The 15968-nt window shown below is 40.7% G+C and overlaps 1 protein-coding gene across 2 annotated transcripts in view; it reads left to right on the top strand.

Moving 5' to 3' along the window:
* zc3h4 (zinc finger CCCH-type containing 4) overlaps positions 1 to 15968 on the top strand; it is an 88999-nt gene that overhangs the window by 20753 nt on the left and 52278 nt on the right. The window lies entirely within an intron of this gene.

Here is a 15968-nt window from a genome sequence, read left to right as displayed (position 1 = left end):
CCCTCGACCGACCCTGTCAATTTAGAACCGACCCAAATATTTATTTTTTCCCCTTTTAGTCTGACCGACTTGCGGTTGTAAACATACGTCCAAGACCGACCGATTTTTTTTTTTTACTCTAAACAACCAATACAAATAAAATACTATTTATTTTAGTAGGCCTAAGTATTGTGAATATAAATTGCCTACATACAAGCGTAGGCTCTCTTAAATAAAACCCTGTGGCGTCATCTCTACACCATTGGTTTACGATGTCACACTATGGCCTATACACCGTTTCATTCACACAAACATCTCAATGACTAAAGACTCAACGCTTATTACTTGCGCGAGCTCTGGAAGAACTGTGCCCAGAGTACACAACTGTTTCACCAGCACATTTAAATGACTTGACTAAAACCGTGCATAACTGGAGGTACACCTGTTATCTGAGCAGTCTGTATGTCCTCATTTTGCGAATCGCGGGACGATATGAGTCTGTTGCATAGATGTCCGAGTCCGCGATAATGTTTGAAAACCACTGGCTCGTAATCACAATAATTTAACACACGACAGTTGGATACTTCATCATGTTCCCATGCCTACATTTTGGTGAGTAGCATAGAGATTGTTAAAACAATAAAGTATGGCTCTCCGTTTGGGACATCGAAAACTTATATTTTTAATAGGGTAGACTACCGTCGGAAATGCTGACTTGCAAAGGCCTCGGGATAACACGTTATCTCCACTATCATCAGTCAATGCCTCCTTGATCAAAGTGGGGAATGAAAGAAAAAGTTTGAGAACCACTGGCTTAATAAGTTACCTGCAGTCCAGAACACAGAATATTGCAACAGAAAGTTGCCTCCCTGACTACTATTTGTTCCAACAGCATTCAAACAAAGCCTTTATAAAATTGAAAAAAATATATTCCATAAAAAGTAAAATAAAATACCGTTACTGTAGTAACTGTATCCCAAGCTTCAACCCCCCACGTCTGTGACAGGCAGACGTGACACCGCTAAATTCTCAGCTTGTTTATACCCCACACTGAACGCGTAAGACCGCTAGGCCCATCACTGTGGGGTGCAGTAGCCTAGCCTACTCTCTGGGATTTAAATCAAGCAATATAACCATACAAATGTTTAAAAATGAGTAATTTTGGCTTTGTCTGAACGGGCCATTGTAGGCTACGTAAAAAATAAACAAGTAGGCATAGTCCCTATCCAATGATATCGGCAAATGTTTGTTTTCCAAAGTAAGAATTTCACTTCACCATGCACCTTCGACAATGAATAGCTCATTACTCTTATGTTACTGTTGAACGTAGTAGGCCTAACTGGTATCATTACAAACATTATTCGGTGTCCTAAACACTGGCATTTTATGGCATTGTGTCATGTAAGGTCGTTGCAAAATCTAGAGAAATGTGTGAGGTGGTCAGCGGGGGACAATTGAGACACACATTGGATTGTGTTATTACTTGCATTCCACACTATCCACAGCTGTGGTATCGGGGGGCAGGATGATTACTGTTAGTGCAGGCTTTATATAAAATTCTTCAACAGAAGGCCCGTCTCGACTGCAGGCTTGCCCAAAATAAAGGCCTGTGGTTTGCGCAGTCTACAGTAAGTAGGTTAAATAACTTTCTTAAATAACAATGATCATCAGTAGCCTAATATTCGACCATTATTTTGTGTAAATGGGCTATGCATTGGGTTAGACACCAGGGGCCATATTCACAAAGCCTTTTATCTTAACACTAGGAGTAGGCTACTCCTAAATAGCAATAAAAGATTTTAGCTATAGGAGTTTCTCTTATTAAGTTATTCACAAAGCCTTTCAGACCTAGGCTAGGCTTAGTAAGGTAAAATGACAACTCCTGAACAGATTCTGGAGCTGAGCGCTCTAGAATCTTTGACTAACAGTCTAAGAGTGAGTGAGTCTTCGTTGCTATGGATGACGTTATTACTCATGCACGAGCTTGACTGAAGTGACCATCTTGATTGGCTGATGATTGTAACGCGGGAATGATTCCAAACACCTCCCTTACGATGAGTGGCAGGTGACAGGTCTGAGAATGCGTGCGCTACACAAGGACAGAATAACTGAATAACTGAATAAAAAGGCCTAGCCTAAATGAATCAAGAGTAAGGCAAAACAAATAGCCTAGTAGCCTAATGAAACATACGGATTGATGTATGTTTGTAGCATTATTAAATTAATCTGTTACTATGCCTATGCCTACATTTGCAAAAGAGAACATTTTAATTTGATTCACAATAATGTTACATTTAATTTACATGTTGACAATGAGTAGCCTAGTTTTGGTTGTTGTTGGTGGCGTTATTGCATGTTAGTTATGCCTACAATGCAAAATTGCTTCCTCACGATTGGAAGCTCCTGTAGCCGCATAGGATTTCAAAACAGGCGAAATGCCACAAAAACGGTTTGTGAATAGGTCTGTGAGTCCTCTTGACTTCTTTTAAGCTGTCACAGCTGGTGGGAAGGTGTGATTTGTTGGGGGCAGGGCCGGATTAACTGGGCACAAATGTCTGATGGCCCCCTCTGCCCCCCAGTCAACGTGAATCGGGTGGTCAGTTAATAGGCTATGCCGAAATAGTTTTCAACATTTTGAATATTAGTGTCGGGTGAATTAGGAAATGTTCTCAAAGTAGCCTTATGGCTGAAAGCTGCTTGGGATCCCCCCTGTCAAGCAATATAACCATACAAACGCGCGCACTCATTGTTTCAAAAGGAGTAAATTCGGCTTTGTCAGAACTGAGCTGTGGACGACACGGCACGGCATGCCCAATTGAAAATACATTAACGCAACACATCACAGACCCCGCTTCTCTCACGGCAGTCACTGACAGTAGCCTAGAATAAATGCATGGGGAAAAAAACTTCCCCATGACAGACATCGTAAAACACTGAAAGTTAATATTTTGTCACTATAACATACATCTGTCCTTTGTCAAATGTGTTATGTAACAATGTAACAAATAATACATTTGCTTATTTCACAGAAAAATATAAATAGCCAGTTAGGGTCTACAGTGCAGAGTTGGTAAGTTATGGTAGGCCAACTTGGAGTGAACATACAAACAGGGGAAATTCTTTCTCTAGTAGCTGAGTAGCCTCAGGTGCGCACATAGACATAAGGCCAACATGCAAGCCAATGAATCGCGCTCTCCACGACAATCACATGCCAAGTTAAACTTAAATAGGTTAACATCACTCTAAGTTCGCCTTCAAGCAAGGAAAATGATGATTTGAAGACATCTGTTTCGTTGGAAGGGCAAGGGGTAGCAACAGGGCAACACAGAGACGGGCCCGATGGCAGGGCTGTTATGAGAGTATTAAAATATGGGATATTCTACGGGAAAACATTAAAACGGCAAGACAGCGGGGAAAGTTAAAATAATGGATAAACACGGAAAAAGTTGGCATGCATTGTTTCGTCCCCGTGCACAGGGGATTATTTGTCATATTATTAATCACATATGATTATTTGTGTAATTGTGCAAACAGGCTAAACACATTTCAAAAGGAAGGACTGGTAGCATGCAAGCTCACGGAAAGATTGATTTAAGAACGTTATCACAGTGTGTGTGGCTGTGGCGCGCAAGCAGCGGGCGGAAGACAGCGACAATTGGCAGGAGGGTCATGTCTTTTTAACAATTCTGTCGGAGGGTCATTGAACAATTTCTAGCAGGCAAGGGAGGGTCATGCAACTTTTGACTGAAGCACTCAAAATTCCTCCGGTGGCCCCTTCAATAAATAACGAACAGTCCCTAGATTGCTGCTGGGCTAAATGTCTTGGTTCATGTCTGTTAACAACTCATTGCCGTCAAACACGTAGCCTATCTCGCGGATGCATCCATTACAAACAAACATGCAATGTGAACGTCTGGGATTGGGAAGAGCACTAAATGCTCTACTGAATAAGCACAAAGTCAAACCCTTAAATAAAAAACACTCTTTAATAATCAAAAAAATAAACCGCTAATGAAGTAAACTTGTGACCATCAAAAATCGTTTATCGCCTGTAACTCCGTGATAACAGGACGTAACAGGAAGGCATTTGGCTGAGCAACGGAGGTCAATATGGTCTATATTTTGTCCAAATGATGTCTGTCTATCATCGTTGCACTCTGAGAAAACCTGAATGTTTAATTTGTCCTGCGTTTTTTCTACGGCTGCAAGCGGGATTCACTCGCAGTTAACCAAATATTTCTTTATTAGGGCAGGGCAGGCATATTTCTGGCTATTAAATTATTTCTAAACCAGTCTGCTAAAGTCTGTAGTGAAGTCTGTGTAGGGTTTTCCAGGCTCCATTTCTTTCTTTTTACGAGACACCCTGCTCACTTGAGTCATCTACCGGTTGTTTGGGTTGTTGCAGTGTCTCACTGGGAAAATACAAATTAAAGTCGCGTGATACCGCGTGATCCCACGCACGGACCGCGAGTGAAGCTGACCAAGTCGAAGCACTGCCCACTGTATGTAGCCTCTAATATTTTTGCAAGGCTACAGCACTGAAGCGCCAAATGTGTCCTTCTCCTCCGTGTTAAAATGAACCATTTCTTTCATTAGTTATAGGATCAGAAAGTAGCCTATCCGTCTTTAACTGTAAGGCTTGTATTTCATGCATTTAGGTAGATAGATAGATTGATAGATAGATTACTTTATTCATCCCCAAAGGTAAATGATGGTGCTACAGCAGCAATTAATAATATAAACATATATCACACATATACATACATACATACATACATACATACAAGTTAAAAAATAAATACAATTGGATATGGTCTCCGTTGAAGAGGTTGCAAACTGTGCATTATCTCTCAGCATAACATTTTCTTCTCACGACACAAAGGACAGTTGTTATAAAATAGTTGGCAGTGGGCAGGAATGATTTCCTATAACGGTCCTTGTTACAGCTAAATTGAAGCAACCGCCTGCTGAAAACACTCTGTTGTCTGACCAGTAGTTCGTTCAGTGGATGTGAGATGTTGTCCATAATGTTAAGGAGCTTTTGCAACATCCTTCTCTCAACAACCAAATCTAGGGGTTTAAGTGTACTTCCAAGCACAGAGCCAGCTCTTTTAATCAACTTGTTGAGTTTTTTGGTGTCATTTGCTCTGATACTGGTGCCCCAACAGATGGCTGCAAAGAAAATGGCATTAGAAACAGCAGACTGGTAAAACATGTTCAACATTCTGCTGCACACATTAAAAGATCTAAGCTTCCTCATGAAGTATAGTCTGCTCTGACCCTTCCTGTAAACAGCCTCAGTGTTGCACTTCCAGTCCAATTAGTAGGGTCATTCCACGTCAATTCAACCAGGGCCCACACACTAAGGTCTCAAAAAATTCCAGGTGTACCTATGTTTGAGCTGCATTCTGTGTATGAAAGGTGCTATACAAATAAAGCTTATTATTATTATAATGTCAAAAACACTGACCGTACATACTCTGTGATTAATTAATCCAAATGAATCAAATGCATCCATTTTTGCTATGAACATCTTAAAAACAAGTTTGGCAGATGAGCGAATCAATGAAGAGCCAAACCAACATTACAGACTAAAGTTCAACATCTCTCTCTTTTATTATAATTTTCTCTTTGGCTCAGGCATCAGTGTAGTGCCTGGTGTCAGATTTTTAGCATGATAAATGCAAATGACTGAAGTTACCAGTCACTGTCTATGACATGTGCAGCGTAGGCTACCCTAACACCAAAGTAACATTTGGAATACCCCCTATGATTTTTCCTTTTTTGGCCATTCAAACATGTTGTAGATTTTAATTAACATAATTACTAGGTTGTTGCCTTTTCTATCCAGTAGATGGCAGTCCAGGATAGGAAATAGAGAAGTTCAAAACAGTACAGTAGGAAAATGAGAGAACGAGCCTACAAGTGCAAACGGAAATGTAGTTTGTGAAGTTATTGGAATGGAAATAAATGTAACCACCTTCAACATACTTTTGAAGACATTTTGTTTCAAGCTGCAACACATGTAGTCAATTTATTAAGGGAGTTTGTCTGTTAGTTAAGGTAGGCTCAGCAAAACGTTAGCTAAGTTACCTTTGACAAGGCTGGTAGCTAGCATTTCAGACGTGAGAACTGCTACGGTAAACAACAGAAATTCCTTACTGCAGATTCAGAAATAGTAGATTGATGCTCCTGTCAACAGTACTGGTCTGGGTGTTCTTTTTAAAACGTAGGCTAAATGTTTCATTCAAAGCAGTGCTTTCTGGTCTGCCTGCTTCAGTCACAATAGCCAGACTGCACTGGGTCAAATGTCACTATGAAATGGGATTAATGAGCGAAGACAGCTGAAATCAGTCACAGCTGTGTAACTAAGTCTGTGCATATTAATGTAAACAATCTAACTGTTGTGAAAACGTCCTCGAAACTGTGCGAAGTTCTGCAAACTCGTCTTTGTTCTCCTACTATGCAACTTGCTGCTGCGTTTCTTTAGCTGTTATGCCTGCATTTGCCGCGGCTTTTTAAATGGCTCTGCTGCTTCTGCATAGATACACCTACCCTCAAAGATTCGCTCTGATTGGATTTCTTCCCAACTTGTCCGACAAAAAGAGTAGTTTTGATTGGATCTCTTCTCCATTTGTCCCTCCCTAACATTTTCGTCTCGTTTATATTTGTTGACTTAAGTGTCAGTTATATTTTGTCATAGTCTTCGTCATCATATCTGATTTTTTATTTAGTTTTCATCTGTGAAAAAGGTTTGTTGACGAATATTTTTCGTCTTAGTCAATGAAATGAACACTGGTCCGCTGTAGCATTGCTGGTAAACAGGGCAGCGGACTGCATTCAGCGGCAGTGTGATTGATGCTGTAAGCCATTGGTTCCCAAAGGAGATTTTATTTGAGTCGCCAGCATAGCCTAGTGACAATTTATGTTGTGTAATAGGCCTAGCTTATACCTTATATAGCTTAGGAAAGCTAACAGCTTTCTATTAGGATCTAGTTTGTTAACAGTCACGGTTTTGTCATAACTCCCTCTGTGCATTTTTGCATTTAGAATAGCTCTGAAACTGGGGGGGCGAACACGTCGCAGAGGGGATGCCAGAGCGTGGATATCTCACTCGCAAAATGAAATAATATAATATTTCTGTCGGGGCCTACCATGGATCTCACAGTTACAAAATGCAAGGGGACATGAATCAGCCTATATTTGCATGAACAATAATGGACAACAACTCTTCAACTTGGCCTGTTAAAATCTAAACAGTATAATTTGAAATTGTAAACAAATGTGCTGTCAACAACTAAGCAGACATCCATAGACCAGGACATAAGGCTATTACATTTGCGTCATAGGCTGCAGGTAGCCTACCGGTAGTTTCAGGGGAGCCGCTAGGGTTGCACTATGCCCCCCAAAAAAAAAAAAAAATGAACGTTGGGTCGCGATAGTCTGTCACTTTTAAAAAGTGGGTCCCCAGAAAAAAAAGTTTGGGAAACACTGCTGTAAGCTACAGAACAATACTAAAGATCACCTCGTTGAAGTCATACAGTAGACTAGGCTAAATGAGAGCTTACTCTTTTTATCAAGCTGGGGCCAGAGATGATGGCCTTTGGCGAACAGTTTAGGTCTACTCAAAATGAGTAAAACCAAATTTGGCGAAATCTCACACTTTTTTCCCTTTCCACTTTGCACAGTAGTTTCATTAATTCCAATCGGAGGAAAGAAAGACACATGCCGTTTTCTTGTTTAATCAATTTGGTAGTTTTATTATCTGCTAGTAGGGCTGGGCGATATGGACCAAAACTGATATCCCGATATTTTGGGGCTGATTGGCGATATACGATATCGATACGATATTGATATTTCAAACAGAAAGAGCGAAGTGCTTCATATATTCACTCAACACAACATATGACAACACAGCCAGTTTTAATTATATTAATTTCAGACTGCTCTAACAGAGCTGTGCAAAAAAGTGTAAACAATAACATAGGCCTACAATAGGCATAGGCTACAGTTGCTCTGATAAAGCTGTGCAAATAACAAAAGACCAAAAGTTGACCCTGACTGACAACATGGCCTACATTGTACTGCACAATGCAATAGGCTATTTTGGGCACAACAATATTGAAAAAACCTGCAGTTTTGTCACACAATGCAGTTTTTTTACCTGTAAGGGTTTGATAGGGCCTAGATGACAAGCAAATATGATGGCCTAGACATGTTGCTATCAACAACAAAAATAGTTTTAAACAATTAGTCTACTTAAACAATGTAACTGAGTCACTCATCAAGAGTGTGATAGTAGTAGTAGTAGTAGTAGTAGGCCTTTATTGTCACATAGTCACAAAGTAACCAGCGAAATGAACCATCAACCTGTCCATACAAACATACATATAATATGACAAGGGGGGTAGACAGGACAGGGAGACAGGGCGTTGTGGAAGAATACAGCATAACATGAGGAGAGGGGAGGAGAAAAAAAAGGCAACCCCCAGACTATGCTCCTATGGGGAGTACAGTGTGGGAACAGGAAAAAAAACACCTCAGCAACATTAGCACATACACTTTACACAACATGAGAGACACACGGCTTGCAACGAGGGGGAGGGAGGGGGGTGGAGGGGGATACCAGTGCAGGCAGGCAGCCATCCGGTCCTGCAGCCATTTCGGGCGCTGGTCACAGACCAGCTTTGACAGACTGGGGGTACAAGCGCCCGAGGCGTGGGATGGGGGTAATGGGGGTGAATGCATGTCTGTATATATGTTAGATGTATGTGTAGGCCTGGTGAAGCGCCCTCCCTGGTGCCCAAAGTCTTAGTGCCTCAGTCCGCGAGGATTGTCAAAGCCGATAACACAGCAAGTTGCTATGGAGACAGCCTTGGTCATGTCCCAGTCAGAGTCCACAATCAGCAGGTGTCTGTGGGGGGTGGGGAAAGGGATGCAAGAGCGTCTCGCTGCAGTGCTCTTCCGGGGGAGTTGTTTTCCAGCAGCTTCCAGCTCTTCCGGGGGAGTTGTTTTCTAGACGCTACCGTCGTTTTGTATGCGTTCATTTTTGCATGTTCCGGTTCGTAAGAAAAATCCCTATGCACGATTGAATTGGGGTTTCAGGAATCATAAAAAATGATGCCCTAACTGCTCGCGAGTCGCGTGCATATCATCTTAATAAAATCAGCGTTTAGGTTGTCTCCCTGAGGACTTTAGATCTGCGACTGTCGCTAAACGCAAGTGTATTTAAATTAGCTAGGCTATGTACCAAAAATGACATTTTACCGTGAGTCGAAGAGCTGTAGTTGCTAAACAGTGTTGTAACTTAAATCTGCGTGTACAAAACCGCTTGGAGCTCCAGTGGAATTTTGATTTCTAGCCGTTTATGTGCCGACGGAATAGGCATCAGCACCAACCTCTGATCAAGGTAAACAAAATCTGACTCGGGTGTCGTCATGTTTGAAAGTTTGTAGTGCTCTGCGAGGGAGAACGGTAACACGCAGGGGGCGCAGTTGAGCAGAGCTGCGGCTATCTGAATGGTCTGAACACAGAAGAGCAAGTGGCTTTGATAAAATGGCCCATTATTTGACATAATACCGGTATTACGATATTGTCTCAACTACATATCGTTTTCAAAAATATATCGGTCATAGTCGTAATACCGATATATCGCCCAGCCCTATCTGCTAGGCTATAAGCCTAATGCAAAACCATTTTCTGATATTTTGTATAGATTGGCTATATGAAGATATAGATAGGCATAACCAGGGCGCCCAATGCGTGAGACACACACATTTCAATTCGTTCACTTGTGTAGTGGGCGTTGGACCAGGGGGAACGCCGTCCCCCCACTTCTTGGAGCATTGTTTTGAGCATTTTAATATGCATTTATTAACAAAACAAGCGTTGTTACCAGTGATAACAATGCATCACACAGTCTCCAATTAGGCCTCTTTGTCATAAAATTTGTTACAGGAATGACCGTCATGGTGTAGCACTCCACCATGTGTCAAGGTATTAAAAAACTATGCAGCTCGTCGTTCCACGTTACCCGAAAGTAGCTAGAAAGTGCCTAGAAAACCATAGAATATACAACTGCCTGTATCGGAATCTAGCAAGCATCTTCATTGCCCACTGTTGCAATTCCTTCGTTTGTGTTTTGCAGAAAGCAGGTAGGCTAATCCAGTGGTCAAAATGACACGATAAGCATGTGTGAGTAATAAGAGTGATTTTTATCGAGGGAGCTCCAATATAAGTGATAGGCTATTTAACCATAATTAATGACCCAACGCTGAACCTGAAAAACTTTAGGAAAAACTTACGATTGGTGCAGCTACTTTCATCCAAACAAACTTTTCAAAACTTGCCTGCCCAATGTTCTTTCTGTTATTTTTTTGTTTTGTTTTATTGACTGTGCACCTCTGCATTTTAATAATTTGCAATGACATTGATATTACGCCCCATCAAATTGAGCTACACTGCCCACAGTGTGTTGAATGCGTGTGAATCCTTTGTGTGCTATTGTTATTGCCATGGTTTACATGTGGTAATGAATGAAGCCATGCCGCATGTTATTAGACTAGGCTAGATTACATAGGCTACTCTACATTATGGTTTGTCTGTTTATGATACAACAAAATCAAAAGCTACAGACCATATTCATAGACTTTGGTGGAAAAGTGTAGTTTGGGTGAAGACATTACATTTTTAAGCTAATCCAAGTCATTTAATTGTTTTTTTTTAATTCAGTTTCATGTTCACGAAAGCTGGTAACAATTGGGCCTTGGCCTTACACACCGATGTATATGGAAGTGCGAGTGTGACTCCCCACTACACCACTGAAAATTCGACTTGAACTCAAGCAGGATCTTCCGACAAAAATGCTAGGAGAGAGGGAGATAGAGAGCGCGCGTGTAAGTGACGATTATTCCTGGTGGTAGCAGAGTAATGGATACCTACAAGAATTGTTTCGAATAAGGCAAAAAATATGAAGGCAACGAATGAAATGTTAGGTATCCGCGCGATGTAGGTAGGCACAGGGGGTTTGGACAGTGGGTTTAGTGAAATAGAGCAACCTATTCTGTTCTTACTGTTTGCTCTCATGATACAGCCCTTACTGAAACTATAGAAAGGCCCAGACGAATAGGCAAGAGGTTTTGTGTTGCGTCGGAAAATGAGACATTTTATTTTTCATTTTTTTCCTGAAAAATGGGGTAACCACTGGCCTCATGACCTATTGACGTTGGAAGTGCTCACCCCACCCCCGAAGCGCACTAAGACACTTGTCATTTACCTTGTAGACAGACCCATGGCTACACTAGACAGGCAACTGTGTTCTGTTCCCAGAGCATGCTTTCTCTGTCTATGATCTGCAGGCTTAGGGCCTCCTCGACGAGGAGATTGCTATTCCGCAGATATTTTGTGGCACAATTGAATGGTAGCCTATTAAGGAACTGCGGACCGAAAGAATTTCCTGAATAGAAAATATTAATATTCTTAATTTAGTCTTATCAAATAAAGAGACATGCAATTAGGGGGTAGTGGTGTCAGCGCTCATTCAATGTATGTGCGCGTCTGGAGATGACGTGTGTAGAAGCAATAAACAACGTTATTTAAAACAACGAACAAAGCGGATCCTTGCTGTCCATGAAAACAGCACAGAGGCTCTAATCCAAAAATGGAAATAACAGGTCTTTGAATTGACACACAAAATTAGACTGTTGTAAGCCTATAGTAATTATATATTATAGGTTCTCTCCATTGTTTACCTGCGACAATTCTCCATGTGGGGTAGTGTCAATCAGTAAAGTGATAGCCTATTGCAGGTAGACAATGTTCAGACAGAAGATGAACACTGCTTTCTCTGTTGGTATTTCTGTCCCTCCAAAAACTGCGTTAAAATGGCGTTTTTAGCAGTCAAATTAATGAAAGTAAGACAAACATAAACAAAACAGCCAGATGCCTCTTCATAAAATAACAGACACATTTATAAACAATAACAAGTTTTATCGTGAGACTGCATTTTGTTTGGAGATTTTCCGTTTGCTTCGGGATTTAGGCCTACCGGTAATTCACTTTTGGATTGTTTGATTAACTGTTGGGAATGTCGCAGGAGACGTGCTGTAGGCCTATCAGCCAGTTACAGAAAACCACGAGCCGCTAGGTTTTAATCTCTAATATCATTTAGTGTAATGGAAAAAGATATATATGCAAGTGAAACAATCCACTTTGCCACTTCGATTTTCAAAAGAAATTGTTATTTGTTTTTTGGCGAAGTATTGCTTCACTTGTAGTTAGGGATCGACCGATATGTTTTTTTCAGGGCCGATACCGATATCAATTATTACCAAAACAGGAGGCCGATAACCGATATGTAAAACCGATATGTCAGTTGTCAAAAAGGGGGTAGATAGTAAAGGCTATATGCTGCAAAAAAATAATTAAAAAATCATTTAATTATGCAAACTTTTCTTTCTTCTTTTGATACACAATTGTCTATCAACTTGCATCACTTTGCAAGTGTAAATCCTGTGTATCATGTTAATCCAATAGCTGAGTGATAGCAATTATTTTCATAGAGTACAGTAAGCCTGCACAATGGGCTATGTGCTTGTTAAGGGACCTGTCACAAAGAGGATGCTTTGCCATCGTGTGTGTGAGTGCACGAGAGAGGGAGAGGTGCATGCGTGATGGCAAGTGTTACGCTTGAATAGTTTAACAAAACAGTTTTAAAATATTTGTTAGGCTATTTAAGCATGCAATTTGTGTCCATGTGTAGGCTATAAGGCTAAGCTACACTATTGAGAGCCTAAAAGGCACGTTAATAGCCAGCTCATGACGCGATTTTGTCCAGGTCGGATTAAATTACGGTTGGCCCTGGGTGCATAGTCTTTTCTGACAGTCCGTTTCAAAAAGCAGCTATTAGACTTTTTGACGTTCACTATCGCATAATTTATGACTTGTTTGTAAGCTACTATGTCCGCCGACGTCTCCCGTTACAATTAACGAACGAGGCGGAGGCAGAGAACTCCCGACGCGCAGCACCCGAGTTTGTGGGCTAACTAGTAAACAGCATCAGTAACGTGCATCAATCGGGAATTCGCTAAATGAAGGAAGTGGGTGCTTTACATATTGATCCGGATCAAAGAGACAATAGCTTACAACGTGGTGTTTTTGTAACTTTGCTGTAGATGATTGTGATTCACTGCAACTTCAGCAATGTAGGCTACCTTCCTTACCTTCGAAAAATAGCTCCGTGGGCTACAGCCCAGTCTGCACTCTGCCTCAGTGAGAATCCTAAACTTTGTCTGTGTTCAGTCTTCGATCCTGATTGGCTGCATTCGTGCTAACTAACAAATCAGACGGTGTAGTGGGCGGGACAATGCTCTTGACCACAGAGTAGCAAATGCAGGGAGTGAGAGACGCTTTACAGACAAAATAGTGCTTCATTTTTATCCATTTCAATATCGGCTTATCGGTGGAAAAAAATGACCGATACCGATTATTATAAAAATGCTAAATATCGGCCCTAATAATTGGCCAGGCCGATAATTGGTCGATCCCTACTTGTAGTCTCAGGGCTTAAAATTCTTTTTTCAAAATGGGGGGGAATTCCCCCCTTAGGTTATTCATGTAGGGGGGATTTGGGGGAGGGGGGGTCGATTCTGATACCAAGTCAAGAATTGCGATTTCAATACTGATACTTTAAAAAAAAAAAGTGTTTGATTTTGGGGCCCCACCACCCTGGCGCCATCAGTAATATATACTGTAGTGGGATCATTCACAACAGTGGACATCCTAGATTCTGCTTGACTCTCTCCACACACACAAACACACACTGAAAATGATAGCTTATGTGATATGTTTCTATCATATATTTTTGAATTCATATAGAGTGTATTTATTTAATAATGCATTTTTTAAAGTATAACATTTTACTAGTAATTACTATAGTAGCTAAACATATTTAGTAATTTGAATGCCTCATATTGATGTTTAACCTATAACACTTAGGCATATCTTTAATGTGGTGTGTAGGTCCAATTGAGTGCACATTGGTGATGAGTAGTAGGTGTAATTCAGTGCCTGTCACTTTAAGAAAATACCTGAGAGTAATTCTATGGAGTAATTAGCCCCCCTTCAACCTGACGGTTTTAGGCTGTAGTCGCTAGTGAATAAAAGTTGTGCATAGTGCGGTATGTGTATGCAAATCATTATGTTTTCTATGTCATTAGATACAATAAATGTTCAAAAACTAACATGTCAAGACAATCTTTCTGGGATCAAGTGTTGACGGACCTGAGCTAGCAGGATAGTTACCAAGGAGCTCTTTCCAGATGTAAAAGTTTGTCATGGTAAGCGAGCCCTATTTTGGCGTAGTTTAAAGTGGTTCTCTCTCTCTCTCTCTCTCTCTCCTCTCCGTGTGTGGCCTGCATGAGGCTATGTTCAATTCAACTCGGTAGTTGATCAGTCCGGGTCAATACCGCATTCACGCCACTTAATGATTAGGCTATATTAACGTCATCAGACAGGCTGTAAAAGTGTATGCGGGAATTTCTCGCATTATGATGGCTAGAGTTGCGGGACTTGAACAAATTATGCGCAATACCCGCAATCCCGCAGTGAAATTTAAGCCCTGAGTCTGATAGAAACCTACTCTGAAAAATACATATTACTCATACAAGATAATAGTAAGATATGCCTCTTAATGGGTGCTGTTTGATGACCCTGAAAGATGCCATTACATTGACATTAAAATTATGGAATTGGTTCTTGAACAGAGATATTCAAAATCTGATGGCTGATGTTGGTTTTACCAAAAAGTTAGTTAGAAATTGAGGACACATGACAGGTGGTGAAAATTTTACGGTCAATTTCTGTTGGATCACTAGGGGTAGTAGTATGTTTCTGCATAAATTGTAAAATTCTCTAGCTTAACCCTTAGAACCCTCAGCTGTTTTTAGGGCATTTTCACTACCTTTATTCATAAGGATTTATTCTGGTCATTGTAAGTGCCACACACACATATTATATATTGTTTTTTTCAGGAGAGTCTAGGCTATCCAGATCATCATTTCATGTATTGCCATCATTTCATGTATTAATACTAGCATTGATTTTATTTTGATTTTTAAAGAATTAAAATATAAAAAGTGTATTATAAAAATCTTATATTTCGACACATGTATCTCACCACAGCAAGCTCACAGCTCTACATGCATTTCATGTGTGTGTAGGGCAGACTGTCCTGAATCGGGCAATATAATTGCCATGTTGGAGGGATACTCTGGGGCTGAGCAATTTACAGAAATATGTGCTGTGTGATTTACGGAAATAAATGCCATTTTTATTTAGTGATGAAAAATGACCTTTTCTAAGCCCATATCTGTGACACTTAACTGATCTGACCTGACTTGACCCGAGGTTGTTAGCCTCATGCGTGCCTGTGTGTATGCAGTCATAATAATTCTCAACTTTTTACTGCATTGCCATGAACAAACGGGTCCGCGAGTAATTCAAACGAGAGTAATGGGTGTGCAGCGCTGGTTTGTGTACATGACGTTATAATTTTGCAGTCACTTCGTCTGGTTTTATAAGCCAGAAGGATCGATAAACATGGTACCAATGGATAGCCCTGTGCCCCCTCTTTCATCTGATATGCTTGCCATATCGATGCGATCACGGGTTCGCAAGTAATTCAAACGAGAGTAATGGGTGTGCAGGTGAACGCAGAGAAGTATAAACTGTAAATATGATGCAATTTGATTTAATTTCATGATTTTTTTTATTTTCATACTTGATCGTACAGACAAGTGTGTAGTCTCGTTGAAAGCCCCACTTCTGCCCTGTCATGCAATAAAGGTTTCATCTCGCTGCGATGAACAGTTCTGGAGCAATGTAACAGAGAAGAAAGGGTGTGTTTTTTGACGCACTTTGTGTCAATTGGGTTCTAAGGGTTAATGGCTCACCATCACAATTAATATAAGGAAGTATCTGGTTGCTATGCA

Source organism: Alosa alosa, chromosome 15, assembly GCF_017589495.1.
Source record: "Alosa alosa isolate M-15738 ecotype Scorff River chromosome 15, AALO_Geno_1.1, whole genome shotgun sequence".
NCBI classification, from domain to species: domain Eukaryota; kingdom Metazoa; phylum Chordata; class Actinopteri; order Clupeiformes; family Clupeidae; genus Alosa; species Alosa alosa.
The sequence above is the reverse complement of the archived record's forward strand: the minus strand, read 5'-3'. Positions and strand labels throughout refer to the sequence as shown.